Raw genomic sequence first — 13,680 nt, forward strand, 5'->3', positions numbered from 1 at the left:
ATTATAAAGTTGCACCAATCACACTGATAGGGATTTTTTTTTTAAATACAAAATGTCATTCAGGCCTCATTTACACGAGCATAATAAACGCGCGTGCTTTTCATGCGTGTCGTACGCGCCTATATTACTCTATGGGGCAGTGCAGACAGTGCGTGAATGCGTTGCGTAAAACTCACGACATGTCCTATAATTGTGCGTTTTTTCGCACATCACGCACCCATTGAAGTCAATGGGAGCCAACTGCTCCTCGTCTGGCGAGTCTCTTAATTCTACACATCTTTCGCTTGCATGGCTTGCCTCTTCAATTCGTGTCAGATCGGGGTGTTCAGTTTACGTCAAAGTTCTGGAGAGCCCTCTGTAAACTCCTGGATGTGAGTTTGGACTTTTCCTCAGCCTATCACCCCCAGTCCAATGGGCAAGTTGAAAGGATCAACCAGATCATGGAGAATTATCTCTGCCACTTCATCTCTTCACAGCACAATAACTGGGTACAGCTTCTTCCATGGGCTGAGTTTTCATACAACAACCACACAAGTAAGTCCACCACTTCCACTCCGTTTCACATCGTGTACAGTCAACATCCCAGAGTCCCTCTTCCTGTATCAACTTCATCTCAGGTACCCGCTGCTGACCCGGTCCTCTATTTTGCTGGCGGTAGATCGCATGAAGCGAAAGGCGGATACTAGGAGAAGAGAGCCGCCTCAGTATCTTCCAGGGACTAAAGTTTGGCTGTCCTCTCTGAACATTCGCTTGAGGGTGCCTTCATACAAGTTTGCTCCCAGGTTCCTTGGTCCTTTCGAGATCCTGCAACAGATAAACCCTGTCTCCTATAAGCTGCGGCTGCCTCCTACCCTCAGAATCCCTAACTCCTTCCATGTGTCCCTCCTGAAACCAGTGGTCCTGAACCGCTACAGCAAGACTTCTAGTTCCACAGTTGCCCCCAGCGGTCCTTCTGATGTATTCGAGGTAAAAGAGATCCTGGACTGCAAAAGGGTAGGAGGAAGGACTTTCTATTTGGTGGACTGGAGAGGGTTTGGTCCTGAGGAGAGGTCCTGGGAGCCAGAAGAGAACCTCAGCGCTCCTGCTCTTATTAAAAAATTCCTCTCTCGCTCTGGCCCCAAGAAGAGGGGGAGTAAGAGGAGGGATACTGTAGCGTCCATGGCCGCGTGCCGTCAGGTTCACTCGCCTCCCGACGCCCGCAGCCATGGATCCGTGAGCGCTGGTCCCCGTCTCCCTCCTAGGAGACGCCAGCGCTGACTTCCGCTCCATTCGGCTGTGTCCCGTAGGGTGCGCGCGCACGCTCGCGCCCGGCCTTAAAGGGCCAGCGCGCGCAAATAGGAAGTCATCATCATCAACTGCCATGATTTCCTGGTCTATAAGAAGGCCCCAGGTCTTCTAATCCTTGCCTGAGCGTTGTTCGTTTTCCCAGTCTGTCTTGCAAATGGTCCCTTAGTGTTTCCCGTTCCAATTGTTACCCGTACATTATTACCCGTTCCTGTTTCCCGTTCTGTGCCTTAGTATCGAGTCGTGCCACGTCCTGTGTCTTCTGCCACGTCCGGAGGAATCCGCCACGTCCTGTGTCATCTGCCACGTCCGGAGGAATCCGCCACGTACTGTGCCTTCTGCCACGTCCGGAGGAGTCCGCCACGTCTGGCGCAACTTGCGGCTCCTGTGTCATCCGCCACGTTTGGCGCCATCTGCTGCACCCATCTCATCTGTGCCAGAGCTGCGGCCACCATCTGGACTATTCAGGTACCCTTGTGCGGGACATTGTATTTCTGGGGTGTCCTGTTGTTTGGCCAGCTGCCTCCCCGCTGCGGCGGTACGGCCTAGTGGATCCACTAACCCGCTCCGTGACAGGCGGAGGGCAGGGATATTACTGAAAAAATAGTCCAGGCGAGTATGGGTGTTTTGAGTGTGTGAGAAGGTGTAGGACCTGTGGCCTGTATGATCCACTCGCCACAGGTCGTAAAGGTGGTGCTCTCTAATCAGCTGCCTGAAGCAAGTAGAAAGTCCTGCGAGGGCAGAGGATGGGCAACCGGGTGGGAGAGAAACTCTGTCCATGCACGTGGAAAATGGGACATTGAAATCTCCACCTATATGCCACGACCCTCGAGAGAGGTTGTGTAGTTTGGAGAGGACCCTGCATAGAAAGGCAAGTTGGGGAGTAAACATTACAGAGGACAATAGGTTGGCCAGATAAAGTCACTTCCAAGATAATATATCTACCATATGTGTCAAGGTGTGATGTATGGACCAGGAGAGGACACGTACAGGATATTAGAGTGGTGACCCCTGCCCTCTTACGGCCTTAGGTGGTATAGTATACAACAGGATAATTCAGGGGAGGAGAATAAGTAATGGTGAGAATACAGGTGCATACAGCTTACGGTTACGTAGAGGCGGACCACTGTCAGGTTTCGTAGTCAGCAGATCTCCACGATACTCGTCTTCTAATGGCGTCCTTATGATAAATAAAGTAATCTTGTCCATTAGTGCGGAAGGTGGTTTAAAGAGGGGGGGGGGGTGGCACAGCGAGAGACAGACTGGGGAAGCCAAATATATCAGTAACATGAAAAACACAAAATCAATACGCATCAAGTATATAACGAAAATTACTACCAGGTAAAATTAGCCACCCTGGGGTGGGTGATAATGAGGCAGGTCAGAGAAGCTTGTAATTCAAAATTACACTTTGCGACTCTCTGGGAGCAGAGGGAGAGCTGCAAAAAATGTACCCAAGTTAAGGGGTAGTCGGGCAACAGTAGTCAAACGACTGCAGCTAAGGAACTGTTAGAGAACACAGCTTACAGGTAGGGACAGGTGAACTAAATTACCTATCCTACCCTGCCACAATCTACTTAAAGAAGAGAAAAGAAAACAAGAAATATAAGTTAGCCTAAACATTTCAATATTTTGAGGAGATGCCAGTCAGTGGACTTTCGGAATCCCTCACAGAAGTCTTATAGGTGCCAGCGAGTGATTGTGTCCCTCATGGCGGAGCAGATCTTGGGGAGTGTCGGTGCGGTGAACGCCTAGAAGGAGAGTCTCCTTTTGTTGCGGACGGATTGACAGACCGGCGGTGGAGGGGAGGGTGGTAGAGGAATCTCCCAGTTCTGCAATTTGGGGGAAGATATACTAAGCGTATCGCAAAAGTGAAGTAGATCCCCCGGCGATTTCAATGTTGCAGAGGCACCATCTCGTCGGGCAGTAAAAGAGAACGGGAATCCCCATCTATAGTTGATGTTGTGGTCCTGTAGTGTAGTGAGGCGAGTACGAAGCAGTCTCCTTTTCTGGAGAGTAATCCAAGAGAGGTCTGAAAACAATTGAATTGTTTACCCCTAATCCTGATATTGCGTCGACATCCTCTGTTGTCCAGCTCCTCAAATATAAATGCATGTCTCTAAGGGTATGTTCACATGGGCTATTTTCGGAAGGCAGAACACCTACAAGCATCTGCCCATTGGTTTCAATGGGAAAAACGGCGTTCTGTTCCAACGGGGCCTTTTTTACGCGGCCGTTTTTAAGAATGGCCGCGTAAAAAAAAAAAGTACATGTCACTTCTTGAGCCGTTTTTGTAGCCGTTTTTCATTGACTCAATGGAAAAACAGCTCCAAAAACGGTCGCAAAGAATGCAAGTTAATTAACAAACGGCTGAAAACCAGGAGCTGTTTTCCCTTGAAAACAGCTCCGTATTTTCAGACATTTTTTTATCAACCGCGTGAACATACCCTCATAGAGGCGACTTGAGTGGACACCGCAGCTTGAAGGGCAGAGACATGGTGTCTGGTGGTGTCGTGTTGGCCCTCAAGTCTCCACGTAGGGAGAAGCATTCCCGCCATATTCTCAGCATGTTAGATGGCAGCATATTGGAGTCGTCATGATCAGAGTCTTATGCTGATACTGGTGGAAACTGTGATAGGGGGATAGAGATGGGGCTATCACCTAGATCAGGGGTCTCAAGCCCGCGGGCCGCATGCGGCCCCTGGGGCTGTCGTCTGTGGCCCGCGGGACACAGCCGCTAGTATCGGCTCTGCTCCGAGACTCTGGAATTCCCTGACATCACTGTCCACATATTAAGGGTATGTTCACACGGCGGGGGTCCGTAACGGCTGAAATTACGGGGATGTTTCAGCCTGAAAACATCCCCGTAATTTCAGCCGTACCGGCATGTGCAGGCGCTTGAACGCCGCGTCAATTACGGCCGTAATTAGCGCTGCTATTCATTGGAGTCAATGAATAACGGCTCCAATTACGGCCAAAGAAGTGACAGGTCACTTCTTTGACGCGGGCGTCTATTTACGCGCCGTCATTTGACAGCGGCGCGTAAATATACGCCTCGTGTGAACAGACAAACGTCTGCCCATTGCTTTCAATGGGCAGATGTTTGTCAGCGCTATTGAGGCGCTATTTTCAGACGTAATTCGGGGCAAAAACGCCCGATTTACGTCTGTAAATAGGCCGTGTGAACATACCCTAACAGCGATCAGCTAGGAAAGACTGGGCCCCATAGCAAACTTTTGACTGGGGCCCCCCCTCCCCTGGGTGTCACACAACCCCCCCCCCCTTGTAGATAGTGCCTTTTTTACAGCCCCCCCTGTAGATAATGCCATACAGCCCCCCCTCTGTAGAGAACGCCATACAGCCCCCCTGTAGATAACGCCATACAGCCCCCCCCTGTAGGGAACGCCATACAGCTCCCCCCTGTAGGGAACGCCATACAGCTCCCCCCTGTAGGGAACGCCATACAGCTCCCCCTGTAGGGAACGCCATACAGCTCCCCCCCCTGTAGGGAACGCCATACAGCAACCCCCCTGTAGGCAACGCCATACAGCGTCCCCCCTGTAGGGAACGCCATACAGCGTTCCCCCCCCCCTGTAGGGAACGCCATACAGCGTCCCCCCTCCCAAAAAAATGCGACCTACAGTGTGTCCTACAAAATACATGTATCCCCTATCCACAGGATCTCCACAGGATAGGGGATGCATGAGTGATCGCTGGCAGCGATAGGGAGAACGGGGGACTGAAAGTCCCCATAACTTCTCCATGACTAACCTCTGACTTCCGCCGTCTGCGCAGCTCAATAAAAATGAAAGGAGCGCTGGTCACACAAGCGCGACCGGCGCTCCATTCATTTCTACGGAGCTGCCGACACAGACCCCGGAAGTCCGAGGTTTGTGATGGAGAACTTCAGTGGACTTTCAGTCCCCCGTTCTCCCTATCAATGCCAGCGATCACACATGTATCCCCTGTCCTGTGAGATCAAGTGGAGATCCTGTGGAGAGGGGATATATGTCCTGTGGAGAGGGGATACATGTCCTGTGGAGAGGGGATACATGTCCTGTGGAGAGGGGATACATGTCCTGTGGAGAGGGGATACATGTCCTGTGGAGAGGGGATACATGTCCTGTGGAGAGGGGGATACATGTCCTGTGGATAACCTGTGGAGAGGGGATACATGTCCTGTGGAGAGGGGGGGGGGGGGTACATGTCTTTTGCTCTATTTTGCGCCTTCAGGACCAGACACCGTTTAGCCCTTTTTAGCACGTGTTAGTTAAATGGCTATAACTTTTTTATTTGTTGGGCAAACGACAAGATTTTTGCAACGTTTTTTCCGTAGACAATGCAGGTTTCATTTTTTATCGTTTTTATAAACACCTTTTTTGCTATTTTAGAATTTTTATTCATAAAGTTTGAAAATAATAGTAAAAAAATAAGCTTTTTTACGTTTCAGCTATATTTTTGGGTAATAACATAGTTTTACCCTAAAATAGACCTTTTATTTGTGATCGTCATTGTCTACCGTAAATTTTTATATATTACATGTCTATATTAGAGTAATTGGGTCAGCGCTAGCGTTACAACAATGATTGGCGGGGGGAATGTTTTTTTTTTTGGGGTGGGTATTTTATGTGTATTTATAATTTTAATTTTTTTTGCACTTTACGTTACTATTTTTTTATTACTATGGTCTGTCCCCCAAAGGTCAAAGAAGACCTTTGGGGAACTTTATATATTTTTTTCCTCTCTTTTACACCATGTTTTTTCACTGTAACTGGAGCTGCACAGCAGCCCCAGTTACAGGGGAAATCAGCCCTCTCATAGTGACGATTGTCACTAATAGGGCTGTGCTGGGTCTAGTAAGACCCAGCAGCAGCCTGCCACTAACGGCACCCGGCGATCATGTGACCAGTCACATGATCACCGGGAGGAATAGAGACAGCGCCGCTGCTGCTGCTGTCTCTATTCCTGTACACAGCGCGCATTCAGCGCTGTGTACAAGTGATCGGAGAAGACAGAAGCAGCGAAAGCTGCTTCTATCCTCTCCTCAGGGTCCCCGGCAGTCACTGACAGCCGGAGACCCGGCATTCAGCTGCCCGATCGCGCGGGCAGCAAGTTAAAACCCGAGCCGTAGAAAGTCTAGGGCTCGGGTTTTAAGGACCCTGACCGCTGGCCGTAAAAATACAGCCAGCGGTCGGGAACCAGTTAATGGCAGAGCGGGGAGATACCTCCCTGCTCTGCCGTACTGTTCAGTGGCGTCCCGCTGTAGCAGCCATAGCAGCTGCTAGCGGAGCCTCCGGCCATGGTGGGGGCCCGTGCCGGCGGGCGACACGGGCCCCCTCATGCCACAGATCCCGTAGCAGCCGCTACGGCGGTAGTTACGCCACTGACAGCGATGTCTGGGGCTTCCCCAGAGCCGGAGTCCCGGGCAGAGCGCTAGTACAGGCTCTGCTCCGGGACTCTGTGGAATTCCCTGACATCGCTGTCCATACATCGACAATGATGTCAGGGGCTTCCCCAGAACAGGAGTCCCAGTGATGTCAGGAGGGCACTGCGGCAGCGTCTGCGGAGGGCACTGCGGCAGCGTCTGCGGAGGGCACTGCGGCAGCGTCTGCGGAGGGCACTGCGGCAGCGTCTGCGGAGGGCACTGCGGCAGCGTCTGCGGAGGGCACTGCGGCAGCGTCTGCGGAGGGCACTGCGGCAGCGTCTGCGGAGGGCACTGCGGCAGCGTCTGCGGAGGGCTCTGCGGCAGCGTCTGCGGAGGACTCTGCGGCAGCGTCTGCGGAGGACTCTGCGGCAGCGTCTGCGGAGGACTCTGCGGCAGCGTCTGCGGAGGACTCTGCGGCTGCGTCTGCGGAGGACGCTGCGTCTGCGGAGGACTCTGCGGCTGCGTCTGCGGAGGACTCTGCGGCAACATCTGCATTTAGCGACATAAACTAGAAAGCTGGATTGTTAAAATAAGCACGTGGAGAAATATCTCAAATTTTAAACCTAGCGGTATTATTATAGTAATGTAGTATTATTATTATTATTATAGTAATAGTGTTATAGTAGTTCAAATAACTAATTGATTAACAATAATTTTGTATTGTATCAAATTTGAAAGTAATGCAGCCCGTCAACTTCCCATTTTTTCTATATGCGGCCCACTTACCCGGCCGAGTTTGAGACCCCTGACCTAGATCATCCTCTGTGGTGGATTGCCCAGAGGAGTTGTAGGAGGAACCAGGTAGAGAGCACATATTATTCAGCGGAGGGCTTTGGAGTTTAGGAGACGCAGTCGGGTGAGAGGTTACAGAGTCCATCGTCTGCATTAACGCAGGGTCAAGCTAGGAGTGTGCAGGGTCCACCCTTGAGCCCGCTGCCACGTGTGTCATGGCAGCCGCCGCCTCTTCTAAATGTGGCCGCTCCATTCTCAATGTGTTGAATGGGGTGGATGCCGGCATGAGAGGGCTTAGCGCGTCAGTAGGAGCCAGCAAGCTCTGTGGCTTACCCTTATGTTGGGGAGCCGTGTCGTTTGTCGGCCGTACCAGGGTCTCCGGCTGTTGGAGCGAGGTGGCCGAAGATTGCGGCTGATGCAGCGTGGCGAGTGGTGTATGCGGCCTCCGGAAAAAGTAGCCGTCCAGTGTTGGTGTGGCAGGAGCGACAGGAGGAATCAATGCAAGGGTGAGTCTAGACCCTTGGGATCTCTTCTTACCCATAGATAAACATCTGTAAGTGCAGCAAGGCACAGAGCTCCAGCGCCATGAGCTGCAGGCCACGTCCCCTTCCACTTGTGTATTTTGTATTAGCCAAAGCCAGGAATCAGTCCAGATCACAGAAGAGCATATTTTCCCAATAATACTTTTTCTCGGTTTCTAAGCCAGAAACAGGAGAACAAATACTGATGTAAAATGTGCAAGTGTGAATGAGGCCTTACCTGGTCTTTTTCTGACTGATTATTTAGTTGGTTTCACTGCCTCCCCGCAGGACTACCGTCCCAAATCAAAAACATGATTACAGTATGGGACAGTATTCCTGCAGGGAGGTGGGGAGACCTAGCATCATACATAACTATGATGCTAGGAGTACGGCTCCCTGAAGTTCAGTCCGGGAAATGTGGCCGACTTACAGTCCATATCTCACGGACCGAACACGGCTGTAGGAATGAGGCCTTACTTGAATCCGACCCTCCTGCTACCATGCGCCTGTGGGATCTCACTACCCGTGGAGCTGTTTTGGCGATTGCTTTCTCTCTGCTAGATAAAAGGTAATGTTATGTTATATATAGGTTTCCATACTGCCACATACCACTGTATGTTTGCACTGGGGGGGGGGGGGCTCACGTTCCATGCGCTGCTGTATAAAAAAAAAAATATTCTGTGCCAATTTTCCACATAGAAATAAATGTATACTGAAAAACCACATCCGCATATACCAGAGGTGCACAACTTTTTTTTTTCTATGTCTGAGGGTCAAATTGTATAACTCCAAAGGGCCTCAATAAAAGCTAAAAGATTATTTCAGTCGGACATTAATGGCATGAGAATCCGCAGCAGAAATCTAAGGGTATGTTCACACGCTTAACCAAAAACGTCTGAAAATACAGAACTGTTTTCAATGGATTTCAGCTCCTGATTTTCAGATTTTTTTTATTTAGCAACTCACATTTTTCGCTGCGTTTTTTTACGCCCGTTTTTTGGAGCATTTTCCTATAGTCAATGAAAAACGGCTCCAAAACTGTCCCAAGATGTGACATGCACTTCTTTTTTGCAGGCGTGTTTTTACATGCTGTTTTTTTATGGCGTTTCTGCTTCCGATTTTTCAGCCATTTTTTCGGACATTTACGGCCCAAAAAAATGGCTGAAAACACTACGTGTGAACATACCCTAAGGTTGAACCACCGATTTCTGCTCTGTTCACACGTTTTTTTGGTGCCGATTTTGACGCGTAAGCTGCATCGGCATCAGCACCAAAAAACGGGCAAAATCACTTCTCATCGATAGCAATGAGAAGCAGAGTCGTGTTTTTTTTTGCCAGGCAGCTTTTGGCCACTCGCAGGAAAAAAAAAAAAAGCAGCATGTCAAAAGGAGTGCTGTCATGGAGGATTCGTAGAAACCGTATTACAGGTAAGACTAAAGGCCTCATGCACACGATCATAGTGGTATGCACAGGTCGATTTGTGGCTCGGACGGCCGTAGAGTGTCAGCCGCAAATCACAGGCCTTGCAAATGCATAAAATGCAGCCGTAATAAGACATGTCCTATCTTTTTGCGGTCCAGGCTCCTGGGCAATGCATGGGCCCATTGAAATGAATGGGGCAGCAATTTACCCGCAGATTTGCAGGTGAATTGTGGCCGCAGAAATACATTCATGTGTATGAGGCCTCATTCTACTTTTCTCCCTTCACCTCCATGACACCACAGGAGAATACCAAATTAATTGCTTTAGGGAGGGACAACCCCTCCCAAAAGCCAGTTTAGAGTTTGAACTTCAGTCGATGGGCTACTGTTTTGTGAAAGATTTGTTCAGGTAGCAGCTCTGCAGATCTGTTCTATCAAAGCGTTAGCTTTCTGCCTAGGAAACTTATATTGATCAGGTAGAGTGAGTTCTTAAGTGTGGTGTGCGGACAGTGTCAGGGCGGCTTGCGCGGTGTTCCCTCCCGCAAGAACACACACAGGCTGGCGGTTCTGCAGAGAGCGCTCCCTCAGTCTGTGTGTGCTCACGGGAGGGAACACAGCGCAAGTCGCACTGACACTGTCCGTAGCTGATTGGACAGTGTCAGAGCGAAGAGATGACACCCCCTTGCCATCCTTGTATCTGGAAGCTTGACATATCGTACGAGCGCTACACCCCCTTCAAAACAGCTGATCGGCTGGGCTCCCAGAAGTCTAACGCACGACCCACCAGCTATTGATGGCCTATCCAGAGGGTTTTCCTCTCCCTATTAGGATCAATAGGCAACTCCTGTGGTGGTGTCAAGGAGGTGAAGGGAGAAAAAAACCCAAGAGAGCGGCACTAGTTTCCAAGCGGTTTTTGAATTAGCATCAATGGCAGCAAACGAAAAATGCAGAAAAAAGAAAAGTACAGGCTGCTCAAAGTCTGCCTCAAAATTCCTGAAGGAATTCGGAGGCAGTTTTTTTTTCTCCTTGCAAAGAACTCCGTGTGAACAGGGCCTTAAAATGCCGATAATCTGCGGGAGGTTTTTTTTCAGGTCAAGAAGTGACTTGTCACTTATTTGGACAACACAGTTTCCAATACCGTGCGCGCAAAATTTGGCCACGTATAAACAAGGCGGTTTCTAATTAAAGTCAGTGGGACACTTTTTGTAATCTGTTTTCACGTGTAAAAATCTGCTCACGAGCATTTTTCCGGACATGATCTGGTTTCAGGGTAGAGAACACAGCTGCAGTCTAATAACAAAATTCCTCACTGTCTGGTAAGGAAAATACATCAGAACTCATTACCTGTACAGAACACCATATGGAAACATGCATTTAAGCATACAGTACTAATACAGAACATCACAAGCAGTTTTTGCATCCATCACATGCATGAGGCCTAATATATCATACTCGGCAGTTTTAACACTATGTGCCAAATTTTTCTGCATTTCATTTTAGACTAATTGAAGAGCAGATGTCTGAAGTCTAGAACAGGGGACTTCGCTTAAAGAAAAAAAAAGGCACCAAAGTGCACCAAACACAAACTAAGCCAACCAAGAAGCGCAAAATTTATCATATAGCACGCACCAGTGATACATTTGGCACATCTTCAGCCTAGGGTTGCACGATGCATAGAACGATCGATACATGAATTTAGTCACTGGCATAATGAGATGCATCCGGCACCGCTGGACCTAAAGACAGAGCATGGCGTGCGCACTGCAAAGCGCTCCCATGTTTTCAGTGCCTGCCACTCATTAGTACAGCGCTGGCAGAGTCACATTATGCTGATCCTACGGGCAGAGCATGTGTGACTGCACGATCAGCAATGACTAATACACAGCCACACTAAAATGGCGGAGATCGGAGAACTATCTCATCTCCGCCTTTATTCATATGAATGACGCGATCAAAGCGGACTGCGGTATTCAAAGTGATAATGAGAAGGGAACCCCCTTTTGATTAAGTCACACGCAGTACCTGTTACCCCATCAAGGGACAGACAGCCCAGAGTTCATTGAAGGCTTTATTTCATGTTAGTACGCAGGCAGTTGTTGGGGCCAACTTTGGTACACCCTATCAGTACACAGGCTAATGTACTGGCATATAGATATATGCTAGTACATACATTTTTTTTTTTACTATAAACATTCAAATATAAGCCCCAATACATACCATACACATATTTGGTATCATCGCAAGTGTAATAACCTGCACAACAATTTGAAAGTGTCATTTATGATGATCAGTGTATAGCTACGTTGAGCAGAAAAAAAAATGTTAAGGCGCAGTATGCAAAGAGGAAAAAATAAAAAATAATATTTTGTCCTCAAGGCCAAAATTGGCCAGGTCCCTAATGGGTAAACCCCAAATGTTGCCATTATGTGAAGGAAATAATGGGGTCACTTATAAATGGGAGTCACATGGTGTTATGAATTTTTTAAATCCTTGTGACTCGCATTAACCCAACGTTACCCATTCTGACCGAAGTACCCGATGAGGTTAATTACCATTAGGGTCAGCTCACACGTTGTGCAAATACTGCAGATTTTCCAGACTAACAGTCCAAACCAAGCTTTTTTTTTTTTTGCATGTGGGGGGGGGGCAATTAAGATCACCTTTGTTTTCCCTAACTTCATCTTTTGTAAGGTCTTTGGCATTAGTGGAATTGGAGAAAAAGCATAGACAAGTTGTAACTTCCACTTGTGAACCAACGCGTCTACTCCAAGACCCTTTTCTCTTGGGTTTAGAGGAAAGAATAGTGTAGTCTAAGATTTTTCTGGCTTGCATATAGATCCACTTCCGGAAGTCCCCACTTCTGAGTTATTTGGAAATAGACTTCCTGTTTTAGGCACCACTCGGTTGGAACGAAATCCTTCCAACTTAAGAAATCTGCCTGAATGTTGGAAGGTCCTTTGAGATGGAGGGCTGAGAGGTTACCCAACAGTCTGGGTTCTGCCTAAGAAAATATTTGGCCTGCTAGGATCTGCAGGTTTTTCTGTCTGGTACCTCCCTGATGTTTTAGGTATGAAATGGTCATCATATTGTCTGAGTAAATTCTCACGAGAGTTTTGGATAAGATGTTCTGTTACTTTTAGAGACTCCAGGACTGCTCTTAATGCTCTGAAATTTGACGAATCATAACCTATTTGCTATGGCCAAATCCCTTGAAAGGATCTTTGCTCCAGTGTTGCTCACCAACCTCTTTTGCTTGCTTCCATAGTTCTCTTGTGGGGGTTGAAAAGCAACAATCTAAAAAAAGGGAATCCATAGTCACCCATATCCAGTAAGATCAATATCAGGTCCTGTAAATCTCTGGCCTGAGCTCGAGACCAGGCCACAGCGTGGATACAAGACATCGTGGACCCTAGGACTGACATAGCCATTCTCATGGATACCTGCCTTTGTAGTAGTAGAAAATGTATTTTGTTTTAACAAAATTATCTTCTCCTGTGGTAGAAAAGACATTTGTGGGATTCTAGGAGAATCCAAGGAAGTTTTTCTAGCTTTGAAGGAGACAGATCTGATTTTTTTTAGATTTATAATCCAGCCCAGATCTTGTAGGGTCTGTTGTGCCTGAATGATTGTTTTTTTTAGACAAGCAGCATCTGGCACTACTAAGAGAATGTCGTCTAAATAAGGAATGATGGGAATACCTTGAAGTCTGAGGAGAGACACTATCTCCACCATCACCTTTGAGAATATTTTTGGTGCTGATCATATTCCAAATGGTATTGAACGGATAATGCACTACTTTTTGCTCTTCCAATATGGCAAATCTTAGGAACTTTTGATATCTCTGATGGATAGGGATGTGGTAGTATGCCTCCTGTAGGTCTATTGTAGCCATCATAAAATCTTGCCCGATCAGTGGAATTGTAGATTTTATCGATTCCATTTTGAATTTGTAAGTATATGGGTGGTAAGCTATAAATCTGTTTAGGGGTTTTAGGTTTAGGATTATCCTGTAGGAGTTTTTTTTTTTGACTAGAAAGAGCTGAGAGTAGTGACCTAATCTTTCCATCAGAGGGACTGAAGAAATAACTTTTCCTAGGCATGGGAGGGGGCTGCGAGGAGAAATAAGCCTGAGAAAAAGAGGCCAAAGAAGATTGAATCTCCTGCTTGACCATCCCTTTAATCTCCTCCATATATGACGGTCGTTCATGCCCGAGATTATTATCTGTGCAGGAATGGCATAGGGTTTTTTTTCGTTAACAAATGATTACTTTGTGTCATATAGCACATTTGTGATGGG

Source organism: Rhinoderma darwinii, chromosome 8 (genome assembly GCF_050947455.1).
Source record: "Rhinoderma darwinii isolate aRhiDar2 chromosome 8, aRhiDar2.hap1, whole genome shotgun sequence".
Classification (NCBI taxonomy): domain Eukaryota; kingdom Metazoa; phylum Chordata; class Amphibia; order Anura; family Rhinodermatidae; genus Rhinoderma; species Rhinoderma darwinii.